The 25,230-nt window shown below is 37.3% G+C and overlaps 1 protein-coding gene across 4 annotated transcripts in view; it reads right to left on the bottom strand.

Annotated features, from left to right (window-relative positions):
- Positions 1-25,230, bottom strand: part of N4BP2L2 (NEDD4 binding protein 2 like 2) — a 73,221-nt gene that overhangs the window by 27,988 nt on the left and 20,003 nt on the right. The window lies entirely within an intron of this gene.

The raw sequence follows: 25,230 nt of genomic DNA, 5'->3' as shown, positions 1-25,230 counted from the left end.
CTACTTTAATTGACAAGATTTGGGCCATTCTAATTCTTCTTAAATGATCCCTGAGGTTAATCTTCATTGCTAAGAAATGATTTACACCGACAGTAGTACCCACTATTCAGTAAGAAAAACATACAGCTAATTATAATTTATTTTGTTATATGGTCATATAATAAACACTAAAAAACTTGGCTTGGACTTTATGTTGTTCAAAAATCCCCTTGATAACTGTTTAAACCAAGATTGGGAAATCTAAGTCACTTACATGTCACTTTCTCAGGTAAAGCCTATCCTGTCCCCAGAGTTTAAAATTGCAACCACTCCCTCCCTCCCCCACCCCCAATACATGTGCTCTTCTTACCCTGGTCCAGATACTCTATATTTTCTTTCTCCTGCTTTACTTTTCTCCTTAGCACTTATCACCTTCTAACATAACATAGGATTAATTTGTCTTCTTTGAGTTCTTGTGAAGTGTTAGTTCTGTTTTGCTGCCAACTGACCCCCCAGTACCTAGAATAGTGCCTGCGACATAGAAGGCGCTGTTAAGTGAATAATTTTACCACTAGGTTTATGCTGGGAGCTGTTGCTCTTGTCTGAGCTTATCTGGTGACTTATACACGTCCAGAATGCAATGTTTAATTTTCTAATTAGAGTAAATCTTCATTTTTCACCCTGTTTAGAGCAGGAAAACATTTTCTCCAGGAGCCTCAACCAATGCCTTCACAGTTGAAGAGAGGCTTATATCCCTAGGACAGTGGCTCAGAACCTGAAAATACAGAACTCAGAAAATTCATAGGTATGGAATTTTGCAAGGAAAGAAGGCAGGGCTTGTTTTTCCTTTTTTATATTCTTTGGGTCTCAAATAACTCTTCTTAGTTATTAATCATATCACTATTTTTCCTTAATGTGCTTACTATACATACTTTCCATGTACTATCTTAAAAATATTTTTTTAATGTTTATTTATTCTTGAGAGAGAGAGAGAGAATGTGAGCAGGGGAGGAGCAGAGGTTGGGGGGGGGTGGTGAGACACACAGAATCCGAAGCAGGCTCCAGGCTCCCAGCTGTCAGCACAGAGCCCGATGTAGGGCTCAAACTCAGGAACCTTAAGATCACTACCTGAGCCGAAGTCCTACGCTTAACTCACTGAGTCACCCAGGTGCCCCATGTATTATCTTTTCAAATCTTCACAACAAAACTCTAATAGGTAGATGCTATTAACAACCCCACTTTTAAATTTGAGTAATCTTCCCAAACATCTGGTAGATGGTAGAGGTCTCTGGCATTTAAAGTTTGCACTCTTAAACACTATGCAATGGTGCTCCCCCATTCATCATGACATATTACATGCTCATGATGAATTCTACAAATTCATAGATCTCAACATCACTATTATTACCTAACTAACCCTGTTCATTTTATATTAAGCAGACACCAAATATAAAAGAGAGAGAGAGAATTTCTGTAGGTTTTTCTAGTAAAAAGTTATAGCAAAAAGTTCTAGCAATTTGAAATTAACATTATATTTTGATGGACAAGTCACACAGAAAAAAGCTTAGGCTACAAAGTAGCTAAGCCAATAATCAAATGGGAAAATAATAAAACAAAAAATCCAAAGAGTCATAGTTTATCATTTAAAAAACTGCAAAAAGTTGTTACTTTACCAGAAGTTCTTCCTAATTGAAATGGTCATTTATTATGGAATTTTGCAAATGTGGTAAAAAAAAAATATATTACTTTGTAAAAAAAATCTTTTTACTTATCCCTCTCAAAAGGCCTAACTCTGACAATTTGAAAAGCAACAAATTAAATAGTAAAGCTAAACAACTTTCTGAAAACTATAGGAAAAGAAAAATATATTATGAAGCTTTTTAATTATACTTCTTGCCTGAGCCTGAAATGAGATATGTGATGCCCATACATGATCTCATATGCACATCACCCCTACTGCCTTAGGATTTAGCACTTTCAAATGATGCTTATTTTAAACACCCCAAACACCAAGATAAGATTTTAAAGTGAATTTTTTTAAGCTTATTTATTTTGAGAGAGAGAGAGAGCAAGCAGGAGGTGCAGAGAGAAAGGGAGACAGAATCCTAAGCAGAATCCTAAGCTGGTTCCGCATTGTCAGGGCAGAGCCTGATGTGGGGCTCAAACTCATGAACCGTGAACCCACGGTTCATCATGACCTGAACCCAAACCAAGAGTCAGACTCTTAACCAACTAAGCCACCCAGGTGCCCCCAACATAAAATTTAAAAAATTATTCTTACTACATATATCTTACAAGTACTTTTAGACTCAACATCTGTTTTCTTATCAGAAATTAATATGATTAAAGTGAGAATTCATTAGTTTAGTACGCTTGAAAAGGATATTAATAACATTTCAAATTACAAACTTAAATCTGTTTGGTAAATCCCATTAATAGCAAGCAGGATTAAGATATCTCTGATTTGCTACAACTTTTCAAGTTCTTAACATGTTTGACCCATTCAAAAGTCACAGCTGTTGTTTTAAGATAAATATAGTAACTACACAGCTAAATCTTTCCAAACATGAAGAAGTATCATCCCCTCTAAGAATAAACAATTTCAAAAACTGAATGGCCCATAAGCAGAGATTTAAAATTTCATACACTTAAAATTGGGGGTTTGTTTTTAACCCCATCATTTATACAAACTGATAACACTGATGGAAAGCAACAAAATGTGTGCATTATTGAAGCCTTTATTTTCTAACACACACAAAAAATCATATACAACTTGGTCAACTGACAGACATCAATAATTCTACTCACTGGAAAATGGTTAATAACCCTAGATGTCTTTAAACAAATGTTTATGTCGATTACTGCATTCTATGTGATGTCACTGCAAATAAGTTACCATTACTGTACTGAGCTCTTGTTATACCTTAAATGACTTCAAATATATTGGAACTACATTTTTTTTTTTTGTAATTTTTTTTTCAACGTTTATTTTATTTTTGGGACAGAGAGAGACAGAGCATGAACGGGGGAGGGGCAGAGAGAGAGGGAGACACAGAATCGGAAACAGGCTCCAGGCTCTGAGCCATCAGCCCAGAGCCCGACGCGGGGCTCGAACCCACGGACCGCGAGATCGTGACCTGGCTGAAGTCGGACGCTTAACCGACTGCGCCACCCAGGCGCCCCTGGAACTACATTTTAATGGCTCTCTTTCAAACGGCCCCACATGGTTGAGATTCTTGAGTTCTATCTGCATTTTATAGTATTTTTGTATCATCAAATGTTTTCAGGATATCAGATCTAATTTCTTATTCTGAGATGACCCCAACTTTACCACCACCTGCTACTGCTGAAATATTTGGGGTAGGTAAACCATTAAAATAGCCTTATTGGAATTTTGTACAAAAAATGCAAATCGCCTCATTAAGAGAGCCTTTAAAATAGGGACGTGGGTGTACAGAACATGTATCATCTCCTTTAGCAAATCAGAACTCTTCTTAGAGACTTTCGTCATGCTCCAAACAAAGTGCATAAGGAAATGACTCCTGAATGAGTGAACTGTTTTTGTATTTCTGACTTGTTTTTGGAGTGAAAGAACATCTAGAACATGATCTGGAACACAATAGATCCTCAATTAACGTACATATAGATTGCCTGCACGTGTGTATGTGTATGTGTTTAACATAAACACAAAAAGGGCCTGAAAAATGCACATCAAACTGTTAACTCTGTTTATGAAGCAGAGTGTGAAGGGGATTAGGAATAAAAAGGACTGTTGCTTTTTCTTCGCTTTATGTGCATTTTTTAGGTCATGCTTGAATTATCTATACGTATAATTTATATCCCAGTTTGCATATCCAAGAAGACAATTCAAACACTAGAGATCATTTCCACACTACGTCCTTGGGAAGACTGTCCTCGCTGTGTATGTGCCAGTCACACTTGACAAAGTTCTCTCTTCTTGCCACAAGAAATGCTCACATGGAGCAGCCCCTACGTGTGAAAGCTGCACCAATGCTTTTCCCTCCCTCGTGTCTCAGTTAGGTAGCAGCTTGAGTACAATGGTAGATTTTTTACTTTCCTGCTTGCAGTTGTTCACCTTTTCCTTCATGACATATGACTTAAGTGGATCCTAACACATATAGTACCAGTGGATTTAATGATCCAGACTTTAGAATCTTTGTGATGGGCTGGCTACATTCCTGGACCTCACCAGTGACTTTATTTTTCCCTTTAAGATTGTGTTCCAAAGGAGAAACTGTCTGAAAACTTCAATCTGGGATCATCTAAGACTATGGCCATATAGGTCAATGGTATTCTTCTATAGACCTCTGGCTACTTCCTTTTTAAGAGATAGTTCATAACACATGTTCTGGCTGTCTTCCAAGCAGCAGAAAGTTTGACTTCTTGGAATCAGTTTTCACTTCTCTATTCCACGCATCACTATGTTGCACACGTAGAATTGTGGCTTTGTGACAAGTAGAATTAACTGGTGTGAAAGTAACATATATAACTTCTGGTGTCCTTATGACTATCTGAAGAACTTAGGATGCTGAGCATTGCTGAATTGGCCAAGTGTCCCCACCCTACCCCTAAATTATAACAAAGTCTCTTGTCAACATTTCCTATTTAAAATGTTAAATGTAGCTAAAGACGTGACCAAAACTGAGCCTATTTTCGTTCAATCATGCTTTATGCTGCTTTTAATATATAAATCATGAATGAATTCAATTTTCATGTAAGTGCCTTTAAAAATCTTCATGAATTTCTCTGGGTAGCCAACTCGGCAACTGCCAAGGACGAACTATTAAACACTACAAGCTGAGGCACCTGGGTAGTTCAGTCGGTTAAGTGCCTGACTCTTGATTTCAGCACAGGTCATCTCACGCATGGTTCCTGGGATCAAGCCCTGCACTGATAGCACAGAGCCTGCTTGGAATTCTCTCTCTCTTCCTCTCTCTCCGCCCCTCCCCCACCCACACTCTGTGTCTCTCAAAAAAAGTAAATAAACTTACAAAAAAATAAAACACTACAAGCTAATGTTACTCACCATAAATACTTACTAGGAAAGAAATGACTGGAAGCCAGGAGTCCTGGATGCTAGTTCTAATACTTCTACTGAATTTTAGGTGGTATTTCACCTCAATTTCTTCATCTCCAAGATGTGTTTTTAGCTAGATGTCCTATAAATCCCTTTTGGCCCTAACATTCCATTTCTTTTTTTTCTTTTTCAACGTTTTTTTTTTGTTTTTTGTTTTTTGTTTTTTTTTATTATTTATTTTTGGGACAGAGAGAGACAGAGCATGAACGGGGGAGGGGCAGAGAGAGAGGGAGACACAGAATCGGAAACAGGCTCCAGGCTCCGAGCCATCAGCCCAGAGCCTGACGCGGGGCTCGAACTCACGGACCGCGAGATCGCGACCTGGCTGAAGTCGGACGCCCAACCGACTGCGCCACCCAGGCGCCCCAACATTCCATTTCTTAACATGTTAAATACTCTGCCAAATAGAAGCCAGCAATATGTCTAGTATTTTTTTTTTTTTTTTGCAGAATCCAGAGTATACCATAAATAGCACCTCATTAATATTCACAGTATTTGTAAGAAAATAAAAAGGTATTATCTTTATATGCAATTATTTGAGTCATGAACTGGGACAGTAATGTCACCAAACTGTAGTATAATGATAACAACGGTTCTAATTTCTTGATTGTAGTATTCTATTCACTGTACCATCTTTGTTGTTTTGTTATACTTAGAAAGCAGTATATTTTAACCCTTCTCACCCCCAATCAGCCAATCTGCTCTCTAATGTACTCAAAACTACCCTGCTCAATTTCTTACTGAAGTGTTCACAGCATTCTCTTTCGCCTTCAACTCTTTCATTTGAATAATTTCACCAATTATACTTTCTCAGCTGTTTCCTATGGACATACTTTTAGAGTTCGGGTACAGTATCTGTCTCGTTTTCTACATAATATCTATAAATTTTCTAATAAATTTCACCCACATACAGAAATATGTCACTACCTTCTCTACATTCACCAGTATCCACTTAGAATTTTTACCTTTACACAGACCCAACAAATCTAAGTATCAAATGGTTGACAAGGACACCAGAGATTCTTTGTACTATTTGCTTCGAAGATTTGGGAGCTTCCTCTCTCTGTGGCCTTTCTCACATTCCCTTCTAGAACTCCAAACTTTTGGTCCTTGAAATCAATTCATGAAATTGGTTTTCCACGCTTTCCAAAGATTTGGCTTGAACGCCCCTCTGCATCAGTCCTGGCTTACCTGAGCAAACTATCTTGCTCTGGCTGTGGTCTCCAAAACCTAAGCTCTCTCACTCACCTGTCTGACCACAATCTCAGCCAAGTCCATTTCCTCTCACCTCCCTACACAAGTTTTCAGACTTGTCCCTAAAACTAGCAGACACAGAGACACTGTTAATTCAACATGTGCAAGTGAGAGGCACACTGGGCTCCCTGGATACAGGAAAGAGAGTGCAGGAGACAAATCCTAATCAATTCCAGCGAATAGCAGAGGTGAGGGAGGTGCTATTCACCTAATACTGGGCATTCTGATCTCATATTCTCTCTGGGACACCACCCATCCCAGGAAAGAATTAGGAGAAAACTGGAGAACCACACAACTTCCTTACATGAATAAAAACTGCGGGTCCATGACTCTCAGACCTCAAAGAGCTAAAATAATGTGGCCAACACAGTTTGCTAAAATACTCAAACTCTTCTGTACCATTTAGTATATAGTTACCCTGGGACCCTTCCTCCAATGTGCAGCCCAGCCCCTTCTCTAGGACCCCCACTGACCCCCCAACCAGCAGGTTAGTGACTGGCACCACAAATGGCCCACAGGCTTCCGTTCTAGCACAGTAACCAGCCTCAATTATGACCAGTTGGTGCCCATGAAATCAACCCCCAGAAATCTTGTCTCCTGGACACTGCTATTGGCTCCCTTCAAGAGTGGACTCCCAAGGGCAAGCCTGTGCTTTACCTGCCTTTCCTACTCATTCCTGGGGAAACTCAAGTGAGTCTTGACCCAGAACAGACCTGGCATTAGCCGCCAGAGCAATCAGCCACCCAGACCCTGTTCCTCCGTGTCCCCTCTGCTAGAGCTGGCCTGGAAGACAGTGGGAGATGAGAGGAGATACCAGCAGCAGTAGCACTGGCACCCCAGTAGGCAAAGGTCTGGTGCTCTTTTGGTCCTCTGACCAAAAGGCTGTTACTACTCACCACTGATTCCCTCAGGATTTTTTCTGAGATAGAGAGATGTGCAAGGTGGCCAACTGGCTGACCACACCAACGATTAAATAATTTGAATATTACCTCTGCAAAAACATATATGCAATCACACCACCTCTGGGTTTTGACCCAGACCCTTCGGACATACCAGATACACACCCCTGGCAAGGAAGATAAAGATACTCATCAACTGTGCCAAGGGGCAGGTCAGTTAGCTGACATGCCACCAAATCCCAAATTCTGACTGCATATTCAAGAGCCATCTTGCAATGACTCCCTCACTCAGAGTGTATTTCTATCAATAAGAACTCTTGAATCTATCAACTTCCTTAAGAATATGGGTTCTGACCCGATAACGCCTTCTCACTATTCTTGCCCAAGACTTGATCGGACAGCCCAAGTTAGGATGGGTAGGGTTAGGGAGGGGTGTGGTGAGGAGTCCATACCAATGGACCAATTGTCTGTGCTTATCACAGACAAAAAGGCCATTTTCAAACAAACTAAAAAAAAGTTTGACTAAATAACATACTTGGTGACCCTGTCAGATGGGTATATTTACTTCCAGGGGGCAGCTCGGGTCCTCTCGAATAGAGACAGAGAAACATAACATGGGTTCAGGAGGACTCCATCTTCTTCCGATAAATGCTGATATTTTTATTAGGGGAACAAAAACAGAAAAACAAGGAACAGTGGCTCTCCTAGGACAAGGGTAGCCTTCATGCACTAACTATGCAGAACAGTGATTCATTCCACTCATCTTTAATTGTAGTCAATTCAGAAAGGCCTCCTTGCTCCTCCTAAAAGTTTTTAGTTTTTTATAACTTATATATCAGACATCTTAAACAACCCAGGTGGTTTTTTTTTTTTTTTTTTGCGACAACAATGGAAAACAGGCGACAACAATGTCACTCTACCATGTTCCACCCAAATCCTTTGTAACCATCTGGTCACCATGGAAACTAAAGCATATAATCAAATTTTACCTACCAAGAGATGGTTAAACATAAGCTATGCTTGACCAAGTTCAGGACAACCCTGGAGGGCTCCCCAACAGCAGAATGCTGGTGAAGAAATGGAAGAGACCACGCTATCAGAATGGCCACTATACTTATCAGTAGAGTAAGCTCCACCCCGAGTTTTAGACCTCTGTCAAACCACTGCCTTGGGAGGCTGCCTCAGGCCACCCCACCTATTCAACAAACACAACAAAAGGTTTGGTGGCTTTCCAACTAACTGACAAGATGTCTACAGATGTTTCTTTCTATTACTTCTCTGTCAAGTATACTCCATTCCAAACACTGCTACTCAAAAGTATCATCCACACTGATGCCAGTCCATGAGCAGTCTGCTACTAGCCCACAAAAGGATAAATACAGAAATTGGCAGTAAGTTTTAAAAACCTGTATAGCAATCTGGATTTTTATATGTTGAAGTTAATAAAATATTTTACTTAAAATTTTTTTCTAGTAATTCACTTTACTAAGGTATCAGACTGTGATAGATTAGACATTTTTAAAAACTAATTTTTCACCATAGTTTGAAAGGTGCCTATCTAAAACAAATGCAACTATGACACATTTCTGCTGAAATCTCTTTGGTGATAACCATTATCTGCAAGACAAGGTCTTAGCTCATTAACACTGTGTCAGGCTCTCCTAGATTTGTCCCCTTGATCTATTTCTCTAGAGCAGAACTTCCCAATCTGTGTGCTTGGCAATGCCTCAAATGGGTAAAAGATGAGACCACTGAATGGAGCCTGTGGCAGGTGGAGCTCCCAAGCCCTAGGACCAGGAGCCTTGGGAAGAGTAGGCTGGTCCATTTACTCCAGCAAATCCTGCAAATTTTGTTTTCTGTGTCATGAGGAAAAGACTGAGAACTGATGCCTGGAGTTATCTTCCACTGTCTCTATACCTCCATCAAACCACTGCCAAATGTTGTTCCAACAACAACAAAAAACCTGCTTTCCCACCCATACCCAAATTTGTATTTCTAGCCCAGGCCTCTCCCCTAAGCACACGACATATTCTTCATCTCCATTCAGATGCATTCCGGAGGCAGCACCTCAAACTTAACATGTCGAGAACGGAGTATCTGTTTTCCTTTCCAAATGTGCTCCTCCTCCAATACATCATTTCCCAGTAAACTGCAACTTTTTCTCTCTCATATCCATGATTTGATCTACTCAGCAAATCCTGACAACCCAGCTTCAACAATCCTCACCACCATCTTTACCCCCTGGTTGAAGTCACAATCATCTCTCACTTGCATTATGGCAAGAGCCCTGCTTCCACTCTTGCCTAAAACTGATTCTCAAGACAGCAGCCAGAAATTACTTGTGTAACTCAAAACATAAGTTCTGAGCATACTCAGAACTCTCAGTTTCAAGCAGAGTAAAGGCCTATGTTCCTTCAATAATTTCCAAGGCTCATGTTACCTGGTTGCTTCTTCCTCTTGGACTCTCTTCTGTTTTGCTCTATGATCACTTGGCTCCAAGCAAATGGATCTCCTGGAGTCCTTAACTACACCAAGCACAGTCCCACCTCATCTGGGCCCTCACTTGTAGGATCCACTGTCTGAATTGCTCTTCCCTCTCTACTGTCTTTGCTAATTCACTCTCTTCGTCTTTCCTCAAATGTTACCTCTTCAATTAGGCCTTCACTGATGACTCCAGGTAAAGTAGCACCCATTCCCCTACACCGCACCTCCCCGTCCCATTTATGCTGCTTCAACTTTTCCCATAGCACTTATCATCTGACCTATTTGGTACTTATTTATTGGTATAGAATCTGCTTCCCTACACTGACTCCAAAAGGGCAGAGAGTTTGTCTATTTTGTTCACTGCTGTATCACCTAAAACAATGCCTGGCACATAGTAGGCACTCACGAAATACTGAGTAAATATGCACATGAATAAATGCATTACTGTTTCCTGTTTCTGAGTCCTTAATCACTCAGTGGCTATTGCCTTACAAGCCTTTTCCTATACTCTTTTCCTTGCTAAATCCCACTTTTAGACGAGGCTTAGCCATCAACTCCTCCAGAAAAGACTTCCCTGAACCTATTCTTCCACATTTCACTCAATGACAACCAACTCATTAACTGAACAGTAGAGAAGTAACTCCACTGCTACACGTTGATGCACAAACACCTTACCACCTCTTCTCACTACTAGCTCATATTTCCCAACCACATTCCTCCAATAAGAAACCACCACTCCATCCCCAGTAGCTTCTGTTTCCACCTATTTCCCTACTGCACTAAGTCCATCTGCATAGATTGTCCCAACGGTCATGATACGGCTGATGTACTTAGGAAAAACATAAAGCATTCTGATACGCAGTAGGCAAGACAATTCAAGGAAGAAGCCTTGTTTTCCTAGTCCAATTCTGTAACTTAAAAGTAGTCCATTGCCCACCAAGGAATGATACGGCCAACAACCAGTAAAGCAAGCCTCCAGTATTTCAACACCACTCATGACTTCCTTGTGTGGAGCCCACTGTACTCCATTCCATTTCAGGTTCTGGTTCCAGACTCTTTGTGTCTTCCAGTTTACCATACCTTGCTTCATATTTATTGACTGGACTTCTGTCTCCTCAGCATAATCTTAGTGTTTTCTCAGACTTATAGTTAAGACCCACTATGGCTCTCTTTACTGCCATGGGCAAGATGCTCCCCTGAGCTTCTGTTCTGAAGAACTACTAGAGGCTCTGTGCCCTCAGCAAGTCTGACCTATAAAGGGAGAGTTCAAAAAACCAAACACACAGGTCTTGAACATTCCACATTATTTCCATACCACAGCAATTTATTGACATCTTGCTTGGAAAGTCTCAAGACTAATTAAAAACTGCTATTTCTTCTGATTTCCCTTCTTTGTCGAATGGTATTTATTCTACTTACAGATAACCTTATTTTTCTATAAGCAAATTGTTTCTAAATATAGTAATTTCTTCTTCACTGTAAGAGTACAAAATAATCTGAGTCAAGAAGAATGGTATGTTATTAAAAAGTTAGAATACTATATTTGAGGTACTAGTAATTGTGTTTTTTAAAGTTTATTTATTTATTTAGAGAGTGAGCATGAACAGGGGAGGGGCAGAGTGAAAGGGAGAGAAAATCCCAAGCAGACTTTGCGCTAACATGGGGCTTGATCTCAAACTGTGAGATCATGACCTAAGCAGAGATCAAGAGTCAGATGCTTAATGGACTGAGCCACCCAAGCATCCCAAGGTACTAGTAAATTACATCTTAAAATATTACAAACTGCTTCTTACCTTCCAACATAAACCTTCTTCCCGTTTGTCTAATGAATCCTGTAACAACTCTAACTGTATTACAAAAATAGAAAGCTGACATACACTCAAACTGATGTTCCCATCTTGAATAATTCACTTCATAGAAGCTCAGGCTGCAATGAACTGTTTCACAGAATTACAGGTAAGCGAGTATCACACACCATTACATGAACATTATATAGAATGTCATGTATGAAAAACAAGGGGAAAATTGTCACCATGAAGACCAAGGTAGGATGGGGACAGAGGCTCACTACTTTTATTATGCTTGACATTAAAACAAACCAAAAAAATCCTTCTTTCTTCTTTTAAAGAAATATGTTTGTGTGGTCTTGCCAATACACTGCTCTGTGAAACTAATCATACTAAATTTATCAGTAAACACAGGAATATCAAATTGATTGGATCATACCAACAGTCCACACAACACAGGTAAACCAATAGTGAACTGTAGGAGAAAAAGGCACATGCAGCAACATAAATTGTTTTGAGCTATTCTACAGCTTAACTCAAATGCCTTTGTTAAAGAGGAATATGAATATCTTTGACAAATTTAATAACTAGAACACCAAACTTTTCCTTCTAGGTATCTCTCAGCACTTCTAACTGGTATAAAAATCCATTGGTTTGGAGGTGCCTGGGTGGCTCCGTTGGTTCAGCCTCCAACTCTTGATATCCATTCAGGTCATGATCTTGTGGTCAGGAAATCAAGCCGCACTTTGCACACTCAGTGTGGTGCCTGTTTGGGATTTTCTCTCCCTCTTTGCTCCTCCCTGGCTCTCACACGTGCACGCGCTCTCTCTCTCTCACTCAAAACAAATAAATATAAATTTTTAAAAAATCAATTTGTTTCCTTCTCTGCCTATTCCTAGTATATATCAAGAGATGAAATTATCAAAAGGCAAAACAAAATCATGGAATCTCAAGGCTAAAAGAGCTATTTCAGTTAAAATTCTAACATAGTCTTCTCATTTAATTCATCCAATAACCTTATGTTATAGATTGGAAAGGTACTGTCCTTAAACTTACAAGGAAAAGTTTCAGAAAGTTAAGTGGCTTACCCAAGCTGCAGTCAGAACTGCAACTTATCTTCTAATTATGCAATTTTGAATTCTGTGCTCTACTACAAGTGGAGGTTTCGGTCCTTCACAACAGTCCCTAAGGCGCCTTGAAGGAACAGTCTGAAACACAGAACTCAATTATACTGTGAACACCTCCAGTGTCAGGCAATCCACTGTATACTTCTTAATGAAACACACGCTATTTCCAAAAGAAGTCTTTGAATTAAAACTTAAGAACCAATGATCCGGTCAAGTATCCCTATTTTACACATGAAGGACTGCAAAAGAGAGAAGGAAATACCTCTCAGCTAGCTAGTGTAATAGCAGTGTATTAGTTTGGTAAGGCTATGACAAAGTACCACAGACTGGGTGGCTTAATCAACAGAAATTTATTTTCTCAGAATTCTGGAGGTTTTGAGTCTGAGAATGAAGTGTCAGCAGGGTTGTTTTCTTCTAAGGCCTCTCTCCTTGGCTGGCAGATGGCTGTCTTCCTCCAGTGTCTTCATATGGTCTTCCTTTCTGTGTGTCTGTGTCCTAATATCCTCTTTTTATAAGGACACCAGTAATATTAAATTAGAGCTCATCCATATGACCATATTTTATCTTAATTACCTCTTTAAAGGCCCTATCTCCAAATATAGTTACCTTCTGAGGTACTGGGTATTAAGAGTTCAGCATATAATTTTGAGGGAACTTAATTCAGCCAATAACACTCTACCGTCTCCATAATTCATGTTCTTCTCATCACAAAATATATTCACATCATCCCAACAGCCCCCCAAGTCTAAATTCATTCCAGCATCAACTCTAATAAGTCATCTAAATATCATTTACATCAGGTATGCGTGGACCTGAGTTGTGATTCACCCTGAGGTAAAATTCCTCTCCAATTGTGAACTGTGAATCTAGTTAAGTTACCTGCTTTCAAAATACAATGGTGGGACAGGCATAGGATAGACATTCTCATTCCAAAAGGGAAAAATCAGAAAGAAAGGGGTAATGGTTCCCAAACAAGTTCAAAAACTAGCAAGGCAAATTCCATTAGATTTTAAGGCTAAAGAATAATTATTCTTTGGCTCCATACTCTGTCCCCTGGGCCCCCTGGACCCCTTGGGATGGAGGCCCTGCCTTTCTGGCCCACGAGTGTGGTAGCCCTATGTTCTCAGGCTTGGGGCTCCGATCCCATGATGGCAGTGGCAGCCCTGGCGGCAGCCTCTGAACAACTTTTAGGGACATTCTTCTGTGTTCTTGAAGGATAACACATGATCACAACCATGAGGACAACACAGGATCACAGCCAGCCGGTTCTACTGACTTATGGAAACCCAGAAGTCTGAGCACTTCCCTTCATTTCATTCTGTTTCATCCTTTCGGTCCAAGCTGTTAGGGTTTCTGCTAGCATTACTTCAGCTCTAGTTCTGCTGAGACAACTTAATGCATCCATAAGTCACATGCCTGTATTCTCTTTAGCAAATAGTTGTTTAGCAACAACCTTGATGTTGTCTCGAGAACACATACTTTCTAAGTCTTCATAATAAGCACAGGCTGAGAACTTTTCACACAAGTTTGGTTCCTTTTTGCTTAACAATTCCTTCCTCAATTTCTCTCTCTTGCATTTTACTATAAGCAAGGAGAAACCAGGCTGTGGATCTTACACTTTGCTTAGAACTCTCAGCTAAAATGGGGCGCCTGGGTGGTTCAGTTGAGCGTCCAACTTCGGCTCAGGTCATGATCTCACGGTTGGTGGGTTTGAGCCCCGTGTCGGGCTCTGTGCTGACAACTTGGAGCCTGGAGCCCGCTTCAGATTCTGTGTCCCCCTCTCACTCTCTGACCCTCATCTGCTCTCTCTCTCTCTCTCAAAAAATAAACATTAAAAAAAAAAAAAGAACTCTTAACTAAAATATTTAAGTTCATTATACAAGTTCTATTTTCCACAAAACACTGGAATACAGTTCAGCCAGTTCTTTGCCACATTCTAACAAGATCACCTTTTGTCCATTCTCCAATAACACTTCCATCTGAGGCTTCACCAAAACATCTTTCACATTTCTACCAACATTCTGTTCATGAGCACGTATGTGTATCTAAGACAACAGAAGCCATTTCAATAGCTCTTTCTTTTCATGGCCCTTACCAGAATCACCTTTAATGTCCACATTTCTACCCACAATCTCCTGGGGCAACCTTGGCTTTTTCTAAAATGCACCTCAAAATTCTTCAAACCTCTACCATACCCAGTTCCAAAGCTACTCCAATATTTCTATGTATTTGTTAAAGCAGCATACCAATTCTCAATATGAAAATCTATTGTTAGTTTGCCAAATCTACAAGGTACCACAGATTGGGTGGCTTAAATAGCAAAAATTAATTTTCCCACAATTCTGGAGGTTAGAATTCCAAGACCAAGGTGTCAGCAGGATTGTTTTCTTCAAAGGTCTCTCTTGTTGCCTTTTAAGGTTGGCTGGCTGTGTCTTCACAAGGTCTTCCCTTTGTGTGCATTTTATCCTAATTTCTTCTTATAAGTACACCGGTCATATTTGATTTGGGCCCAACCTATATGATCTCATTTTATTTTAATTACCTTTAAAGGCCCTGTATCCACAGAGTCACATTCTAGGTACTGGGGATGAGGACTTCAACACATGAACTTTGAGGGGACACAATTCAGCCCATAATGGGCTGACAATCACTCATATTCACTTATTTTATGAATACTGAATATCACTTTTTCCTAGCCACTGTGCTAGCTGATGACCATGTAATGGTAAGCAAAACAGATACAAAGACTGGCTCAAAATCTCTGATTTAAAAATAATGAGTGGAAACAATCATCTACTCATACAAATTGATAAAGAAAAAGTACATGAGAACATATAACATGTATTTTGGACCCCACCAAGCCTGCTGTGTCCAAAATGGCTTCCTTGAAGAGCTCAAATCTGAAGGATGAATATGGAAGGGGGGTTGTGCACACAGAACTTTCCAGGAAGGGAAACTGAACAGCACAGTCAAGGAACTGAGAGGTGGTCAGTAGGGCTGGAATACAGAAAGTAAGAAGAGTAACAAAACATGAGGTTGGATAGGAAGGTAGGGGTCACATCACCCAGGGTCTTTAGCCTAACAGCAATGGAAAGCATCTGAAAAGTTTTACATGTGATTATATTTTCTTTTTACAAAGATCACTCAGGCAAGGTAGGTGCTGGTAATGTTCTATTTCTTGAGCAGAGCTCTGGTTACATAGATATGTTCACTTTGTGAAATTTTGAGCTGTATGCTTATAATTTAAGTACTCTTCCATATGTCCATTATACTTTAGTCTGGTTAGACTGTGCAAAGAAAGGGTAGAACAGAGCAAGTATTGATGTGGGGACCCTAGTCTCAGTAAGAGATAAACTAGATGATAATTCAAACTAGAAAGATGGCAGTCAAAAACGGAGAGAGAGATTCAAAAGGTATTTTTTAAGTGACAAAATCCACAGACCCTGGTTGATGAACTGAATATGAAGAGGGAAAGGAAGCATTAAAGAAGACTCCCAAGTTTCTGGCTTGCAGAAATGGATGGTAGATTCATTCACTATGCAAGGAAATCCTAGAAACCCAGAGATGGGAGAAAAGATCACTGCTCAATCTTTCAAGATGATCACTGCTCATCTTATTAGCAGAAATATCAGGTAGGCAGTTAAGTAAACAGTCTGAAGCTCAAAGGACAGGTCTGTAGAAAATACACTTGGGGATCAATACTGTTAACAGAAGCAGTGGGTACACCATCCTTCAGCCAATATTTAACGAGCTCCTATAGTATTACAGGCACTGGTTTAGATTCTGTGGATATAGCTGTGGACAAAATAAACAAGTTCTCTTGGGACTTACATTCTCGTTCAGGAAGACCCTCAACAAACCAGTACCAAATAAGGTAACTTCAACTACTAGTAAGTACCATGATGAAGACAAAACAGGACAATGTAATAAGAGTGACAGGGATGGGGCTATTTCACATTAGATTGGAATAGTCGGGGAAAGTTTATATTAATTTTTTTTTGAATTATAGATTAGTTGCTCTGTTGATAAAACTACAGGGCAACAAAGAAAAAAGTGAGACTACTATGTCCAAATAAGAAATGATGAAATCTCCTGGGGAAAGCGAAGAGTAAGAACAGAAGGTGGTCAAGAACTAAAACTGAAAAGAATTTGGAAAAATAAAAACCAAGAAAGGCAGCAAATGAGACTGAGAAGTACGCAGAGATAGGAACAAAAACCTCATCAGGGAAAAATATTTTAAGGAAAAAAGTGATCAAGAGTCAAATGCTTGCTGAGTCATCGTATGGGAACTGAAAAAGGCTCATCAACACAGAGGAACATTCTGGAAACCTTAAAATCTAAAATGGTAGAGGAAGAAGCTAAAACGGGAATGGGTTGAATAGTATCAAACACAGCTGAGGGGAGGGTGCCTGGGTGGCTCAATCGGTTAAGCATCGACTCTTGATTTCAGCTCAGGTCAGGGTCTCATGGCTCAGTGGTTCAGTTTGTGAGATTGAGCACCTCCTGCGGTCCTGCTCTGAGGCTGATAGCACAGAGTCAGCTTGGGATTCTCTCTCTGCCCCTGCCCCCCCTGCTCACATGCTGTCTCTCTCAGAATAAACAAACATTAAAAAAAAAAAAATGGTTGAAGGGAACATGACAATAGGTGTGCACAGTTCTTTAGAGGAGTCTGGCTATAAAGGAGTGGTGACAATAAAGAGGGGCTTTAAGAGATGAGATTTGATCACGTCTGAATGTGGATTTAAGGAAAGAAAGCAAGATTGAAATTACAGAGAGAAGGAATAATTGTCAACATATAAAAATTCCTGAAAGTAGTTAAGAGATGCAATCCAGACTACAGGTATACTTATTTACCTTAGATTGGAGGAGGGCTACCCTCTCCACTGAAATAGAAGAGAGAATGGAAGTAGAACTCAGACTGCCCGACTCTTGCAATGATGTGTTCTTTCCACTAAAATCATGCCATAAATATTCTGAAAAGTGTTCTAAGTAGGACAACAAACCAAAAAAAGAAAAGTTTTTTTTAATGTTTATTTATTTTTGAAGGTGGGGGAAGGGGGAGACAACAGAGGATCTGAAGCAGGCTCTGTGCTGAGAGGAGACAGACGTGGGGCCCAAACATGGGGCCCAAACTCACAAACTATGAGATCATGACCTGAGCCAAAATCAAGAGTCATAGGCTTAACCGACTGAGCCACTCAGGTGCCCCTGATTTTTTTTTTTTTCTAATTAGACTTAGGATCACAGTGCTTCAGAAGAAGGGCTCTGAAAAATGACTTTAGGACAAATACCTGAAGTATTTTTCACAGATTGTCTAGGAATTCTGCAAAGGGTTAAAGCAAAAAGCAAGAGAATAATCTCTAAATGACCCTAAAAGAAATGGATAATCAAAAGCCTCAAGGTTGCCTTATTTATCTGTATTCTAGGATTCAGTTTCTTGATCATAAATCACAAATCTAAAGACCACTGGTACAAAATCCAAAACAAAAGGCTCTGATGGCACCAGATGCACCAAGTGAAGGGGAAGAGGACTCCTCCCTGCTGGTCTGCACACTCTGGTCCTAGCAAGCATCAATCCAACTAATTCACACTCCAGCTCCAGGTTTCCTAAATTACAAACTACCCTGTAAATTACTCTACTTAGACCAATGTGTCCTTGATATCAAAAGGTAGTTTTAGGAAGGATACTCAACAAATATTTTATTGAGTCTTTTTAAAGGACAAAGATCCAAAGACCCGGTAGTGACCAAAGTTGACAAGGAAGACCCCGTTTCATGGCATTTAGGGTACAAGATCATCTTTCTTCATAGCTTGGGCTCTATTGGTTCTTAAAAAGCAAAGGGAAGATAAGGAGGGAGAATACCACTTTGGACCACTAGCCTATCCTTCTAGCCTTAACAATTTCTTTCCTAGCATTCCCCAGAATTTTTTTTAAAAGCTGTTTTTTTTCTCATTAATTTTTAATGAAGTCAAAATGACTAGCCCAGGCCCCTATCACATTTCCTGTACATACTTCAATTTACTTACATTTGAATTGAAATGTTTTAACTACATCTTTGCTAGTATTACATTGTACTATATTTCAATAACCTCAATTCCACAATATATTGCTTTCTAGGTCCTGAACTGAAAACTAATTTAATCTATTAATGAAATCAATACTCTTTCTGTTTCCATGAAGTCTTTCTTGTTGTAACAAAACTTCTACCTCTGATAAAATAAAACTTCTACCTCTGAGAAAATAAAAAATAAACACCTCACAATCTACTCTAAAGATTAAGAAAAACCAAACAAGATCCAGTCCTTCTATTTAAGTTAACTAAAACAAAATAAGGCAATAATCAAGTTAGAATTCTTCATTCCATACTTAAAGGTTTTCCTTGGAGAATCTAATTAACTCAAGATATTAGTTATATAGTAAACTTAAGTAATTGCCTCTTTTACTGTTCTTTAATTTTGGAGAATTAAACAACACAGAAGAAAATGCTATTTCAAAAGACAGAAATGCTTAATTTTTCACAAATTCAAAAAACTGATGTAATTGCCATAATATCTACTACTACAGCACACTCAGTAATAAGTGAACAGTTAAAGAAAAATCAATTAAGACCACTTACACATAGTGTTGACCTTTTCTGGGAAACATTGCCTCAAACTTAATCAGCGTAACAAACAGCTTATGTAATTTAACAATCCATTTATTGAATACTACACACTTCAAAAGCTCATTAATATTAGAAATTAAATTTTAAGCATTAAAGCACAACAGCATATGTAAAAATTCAATTGCAAAGATGTTGCTGAAACGTGATTATCAATTATATCAATGTATATCTTATAGAAAACATTAAATACTAAATGGTATCTTACTTGCAATCTTGACTCTTAAAAATAGCACTGTAGATAAATGGCCACTTACAGGTTTCTTTACTCACTTTTGTTGATAAATCAACATACCTTCAATCCTACAAATTCAAAGGTACCATTAAAGATGTATTCAATGCTTCACCGGAATTTCTTTCCTACCTTAAAAAAAAAAAAACCCTAAATTTATAATACTTTTTTAAAAGAAGGCTGTGTTTAAAAGATAAAATGGGATATAGTAAGGAATACGACTGACCTAGATTTTGATCCCAGTTATATCTCTCCCTAGGGAAATTATGTTGGCTAAGTTGCATAACCTCTGATAAGTTTTTGTTTCCTCTTTATAAAACCCTTGTAGGACTGTTATGAAAACTTGAGAGACTATTAACAATCACATTTACAACACAGCCTGGCACTGACAGGCATTAAATAAATGGCAGCTGCTTAAATGAACATTATATTAAGACTTATTGCTATTAAATTCCTGTTGTTCATTGTAGCAGCACTGCCCTATATGAAGATCCACTTGTAGAGGTCAAACTCAAAATACCTATCAACTTTCCTTCAAAATCACTCAGTTCTTTATAAAGGTGGACTGCAGAATCAAGATGTAATAGTGAATTCTACAATACTGAATTCCCAACTACTACTTACCAAGAAGTCTATCATCATGATGTTTAAGTGTTACAAAATACTTTTTCTCGAATTCAAACATCCAAGTCCTATGCCATGTTTATGGGATTCTTAACCATGAGTAACCATTGGTAGACTTTTACAAATCTTTCCAAGGATTTTCATATCTAAGTTCTAACTAAACAGCAGGGTCAGGAAACTAACTGCAAAGCTGTTGGTCTATAAATATAACATGGTGAAGTAAGTTTCATCAGGAACAATGAGTTCAGTAAAACATAGGAGGGGAAAAAGTTACCTCCATTTTTGTCAGCCACTTACCATCCCATCATCTTCATTAAAAATGTTACGAAGTTACACAAGCATAGCTGAGCAGAAAATGGACAGAAAATGTGTATGGGAAAAGACTATGAAAGAAACAAGAAACACAATTTCTAATACTAACAAGACAGAAAAAAAAACAAAAAGAAAAAAGAATGAAGGCAGAGGAAAAACCCACAATCCCGTCCCAAAATCAAATTTCATTTTGTTATATTAAGAAACTGAAGAGTTCAGAATTACAATTGAAGAGATAGTACGAAGTTGTACAACTGCAATGAATAGTTGTAGATGAACTACCCCAGAGGGCAAAGCTTTGGATTTATATGTCCTGAGAATGCAGTTAAAACTGCAAAACAAGAAAATAATCTACATAAAGTTATTTCAATGGACTCTACTGAACTGGCAGGTAATTTTAACCATGAATGAACAGATTATTCTTACTTTTTTCCTTTAGTCACTAATAAAGTTCAGAGGCAAAAAGCCCCTGTGTTATCTTAAAAATCTCTCAATCTTCCCATTAATTTACAAAAAGTTCAATTTAAAAAAAAAAAAACAAAAACACTGAAATATTTACAACTGGACAACACTCCCAGATAAAGTCTTCAGTTACTCACCAAAGCAGGTACAATGCTTCTTAATGTGACTGGGTCTAGTTCTAAGACTAGGAGTCAAACTATAACTGTGTCCATACTAAATAATCTATTTTATTCGTACTTAAGACAGCTTACTGACATTAAGGGGCTCTACACTGGGAAGTATATTACAGTATGTGATTACTGCAGTCATCACACCTGGAACATGACACGGTTATCCAGAAAACAAAATTTGTTAGGAAAAAGTAGAAGATTATTTCTAATCTAAATCACTAAAATAAACTACTATTAAATGTATCGAGAAGTCAAAACTTTCCAATAGACACAGCCCTAGCCTGAGGTTCTTTTTTCAAAAAGTTATTTGGGCTACTCTTTCCCTTTGTTTCTGTGTGCACAGTGATAATGCACCAAGAATTTCCACAGGATATATATTAAAAATTCAGCTTACAAATGTATATTCTATTACAAAATTTATGCCCTTTACTATAGCCTAAATAAAGATACTGAGGTAAATGATAGCCATTCTATTACAAGTTTTTGAAAAAAATCATAATTATAAACTTCTCAAGGCTTGCTCTGCAATTTATAAAACATTCAAAAAATGAAAATTTTTTAGACTCAGGACACTTAGCAGTTTTAATCAGCTGAACTGATTTAAATGTTTCTTTGCAATGTAAAAAAAAGGAATCAAAAGACACAGGAGAAAATCAAGAGTTACTCCTCCTTGAAGACCTATTTCAACAAACTTAATAGTACTTTTTACCATTCCAAGGCTATTTTAAGGAAAAATCTGATATACAAATAAGGAGGCCAATTAGTTTAACAGTAACCTTAATTTTAAAAATAAAATAAAAATTGGTATGCCAATTTTAATTAAAGAGAAAGAAAACCATTACCAAAGAAGATATTCATTAATCCCTTAATATAATCCCACCTTCCTCTGTAAATTCACAAGAATTATAGCTAACAATTTTAGTGAAAAAAAATTTTTATTTATATATTATAACCTATAAAATTGATCTTCAAAAACCAGTAACTCAACCTGCTTTTTCTGCTACCACCAAATACTTATTCTGACTGATCATTGTAACAAAAGTAAACTATACTTTGTCATGATTCTAGATTAAGGTGTTACTCTATTTATATGGGTTGCAAATGTTAAAAACATACACACACAAATCTTCAGCCCTAATAATGAATTCTCAGTTACTGCATTCATGTTAGAATACTACATAAAACTTCAATGAAGACAACAAAACCATCCAGTCAAGGCACTAATGTATTAACAACATTTCTTCAACATTTTCTGAAGAGAACACCAGCAATTTTCTTTATAAATACTTAAAAAAACTAGACTCAGAAAATCAGATTATTTCTGCAATAACAAAAACTAGAATTTGGTCAAAATAAGTATCTCATGTCCTTTGAAATCATGAATTCTTTCAAAACTTACCTATACATAAAACTAGAAAATTCCACAATCTATATTAATTAGACAAGAAATCAGCAAACTTCAAATACTTAAATCCACCCTATTGCTCCAACAGAACACAACCCAATCTTTTGTAAACAATCTTACTTTAAAACAGACATAAAATATTAAAAAGTTAACATTTCTTTTGAAAAAGTGAACACTGAAAATAAAGATTACCTACCTAAAAAGCAGTACCAGAATTTCGACTGAATTACCACATAAGTATTTTTGTTAGCAGGATTATGATATATAGAAAATTATAAATCTGCTTATTAAAAGGAAAAGTATTTTTACACCAAGCCTATGAAAAAACAAAGCTGCATTCTGTGTAACTAAATGTATTTTACCTTATTTAAATATGAGGACCAATGCCTCCTTTATTCTTTGGGATAGAGACCTACTACTCATAGCACAGCAACTGGGGGCTATTCCACTAAGAATATAACTGAATTAAAAAAAAAAAAAAGAATATCTGAATAGAAGAGAAATTTTGATGAAAATATTTAATCAGTAAATTTCATATTTTTATAGATTTTTAACATCAAAGCAATGACTTCTAATAGTGACTATGGTATCTTTTATTGCATATTCATAGCTTGTTCTGTTATTGCTTAAAAAATAAAAAAATTAGCCAGAATGCTAAGGGGGGAACTACTGATTTAATACGCTTGGTGGAACTATTAAATTAATTTTGTCTTAAAAAAAAAAAACAAAACTTCAAAGTCTTTCAGAATTTAATTCTCCTGCCTCAATATGGATCTAGAATTTAAAAAATCAGCAATGATTAATGATCTCTACATGATTATTTAAGTACTCAGAAGTACTAAAAGATGAAATCGATCCATTATAAAATCTGGAAATTTATTTCAGGCTACTAACATGAACATACTTCCTTATAACGTTAATCTTTCAAAGGCGATTCTCTAATTCCTTGAAAATGTGCTTAACAGATATTAAGCATCTATTAATCAAAATCTATAGATTCACAGCACTATTCCTCTCAACAGTTTTATAAAGACAGAAGGAAAGGAACACATAGTATATATATCTAACAGATTTTTCATCTGTCCCCAAATTAAATTCTTCTGTACTGTTCTCAAAATGTGCTAACTTACATGATAAATAAAATAATGGGAAACACAAGCCCAAATACTAAGAAGTGTTACCCTTAAATAAAAAAAAATACATGAAAATACTGGATGAAGAAAATGTGTATATATATAAATATATATACATTTACACACAAAACATGGGTTAGCATATTCCTACTATATCACATTTAGTTAAGATGAACAAATACATACAAACACACGTGTTAAACAAAATAGAGCAAGATAATATTCAAATGTAAACAGCACTGAATAGTACAAATAAATAGAAATCATATTCTTATCTCACAAAAGGCAATGTAAAACAGACCTTGTTGAGAGTGCTATATTTAGTTTTGTGCCTTGCACTTAGTATTACTTCAAAAGTAATATATAGATGTGGGATAACATTTAAAGTAAAGTTGAAAAGAACAGCAAATGGTTTTAAATAACATATAAAGGCAGATTATTAGGTTCAGGATGGGCTGGTTTAGGAGTCAATTAATGCACCATGAAATATTATGTAAAACATTTGAAGGATCAAAACATTATTTTTTAAAAAGCATGTAATTAGCTGGGGTTTTTTCCTAAAAAAAGAGCAAATCAAAGATTAGGATGAATTACAAAATCTCTGAAATGAATTCCATCTCAGGTTTTAAATTTTAAGTGACAGAACACAATCTAACAAAGAAAACTCTCCAGTGAGACATACAGTTGGCCTACAGAAAAATTAAAACCAGAAGAAATAAAATATCCTACAGGACAAATCTTCTTACACTTAATGCTAAGGACCTGTCCAAAAAATTTTAATATTAGAATTATACTGTGTTAAATTAAATACAGAAAAGTGATTTATTATCAGAATAACCTGAAGAGCTTTTTCTAAATATACAGTGATTTCCCTATTTATCCACTCCAGAATTGGGGAGTGTGAAGGGGCAGGGCAATGGTTTGAGAAGAGTGATGAATATGTATATGATATATTATGAATATGTATATTGTGGAGAAAACCACCCAGGTGGTTGACATACCTACTGCTATAAAGTATTTAATGGAGAATTTAAGCAATATGCTCTAATTAGCTTATAAATATTTTTGTCACACAGACGAATCTGCAGAAACATAATTTTACCTGTGTACTGAATAGGGGAATCAACTGAGGTGTCTATAAAAAGTTAGTATTTCTTACATATTTAAACGTAGGAAAGGTAGTTAAGGAAATTTACTAGCATTTTATGCAAAGTTAGATTTAGATATGAGCTATAAAACTGTTCAACATTATCTACAAAATAGGTAAAATTAGTTTAAAATTCAGTTGTAGAAAAACCATTCTAGGTCCTACCCACACTACTCAGATATTTTCATAATAACCAAGGGAATTACAACAAAAAAACTATAAAAACATTTAAAAAACCATTTTATATAATTTTTATTTACACTTTAGGATTTAAACAACTTGCTGGGAACATCCCTTGTGGGACGACGTAGTCTTTTTTTATTTGAAACTATTTAAACTTCAAGATAGGCTCACTAATTTTTTTCAAGGGCAAGCAACAAATGTGTTAGCTGAAAATAGCCAACTTAATGATTATTTGTAACACAGACTTGATTAGGTGAGCCTAGAGATCCTCC

This window comes from Puma concolor, chromosome A1 (assembly GCF_028749965.1).
Source record: "Puma concolor isolate L17-30 chromosome A1, mPumCon1.1.hap2, whole genome shotgun sequence".
Lineage (NCBI taxonomy): Eukaryota > Metazoa > Chordata > Mammalia > Carnivora > Felidae > Puma > Puma concolor.
Note: the sequence above shows the minus strand (reverse complement) of the source record. Positions and strands in the feature narration are given on the sequence as shown.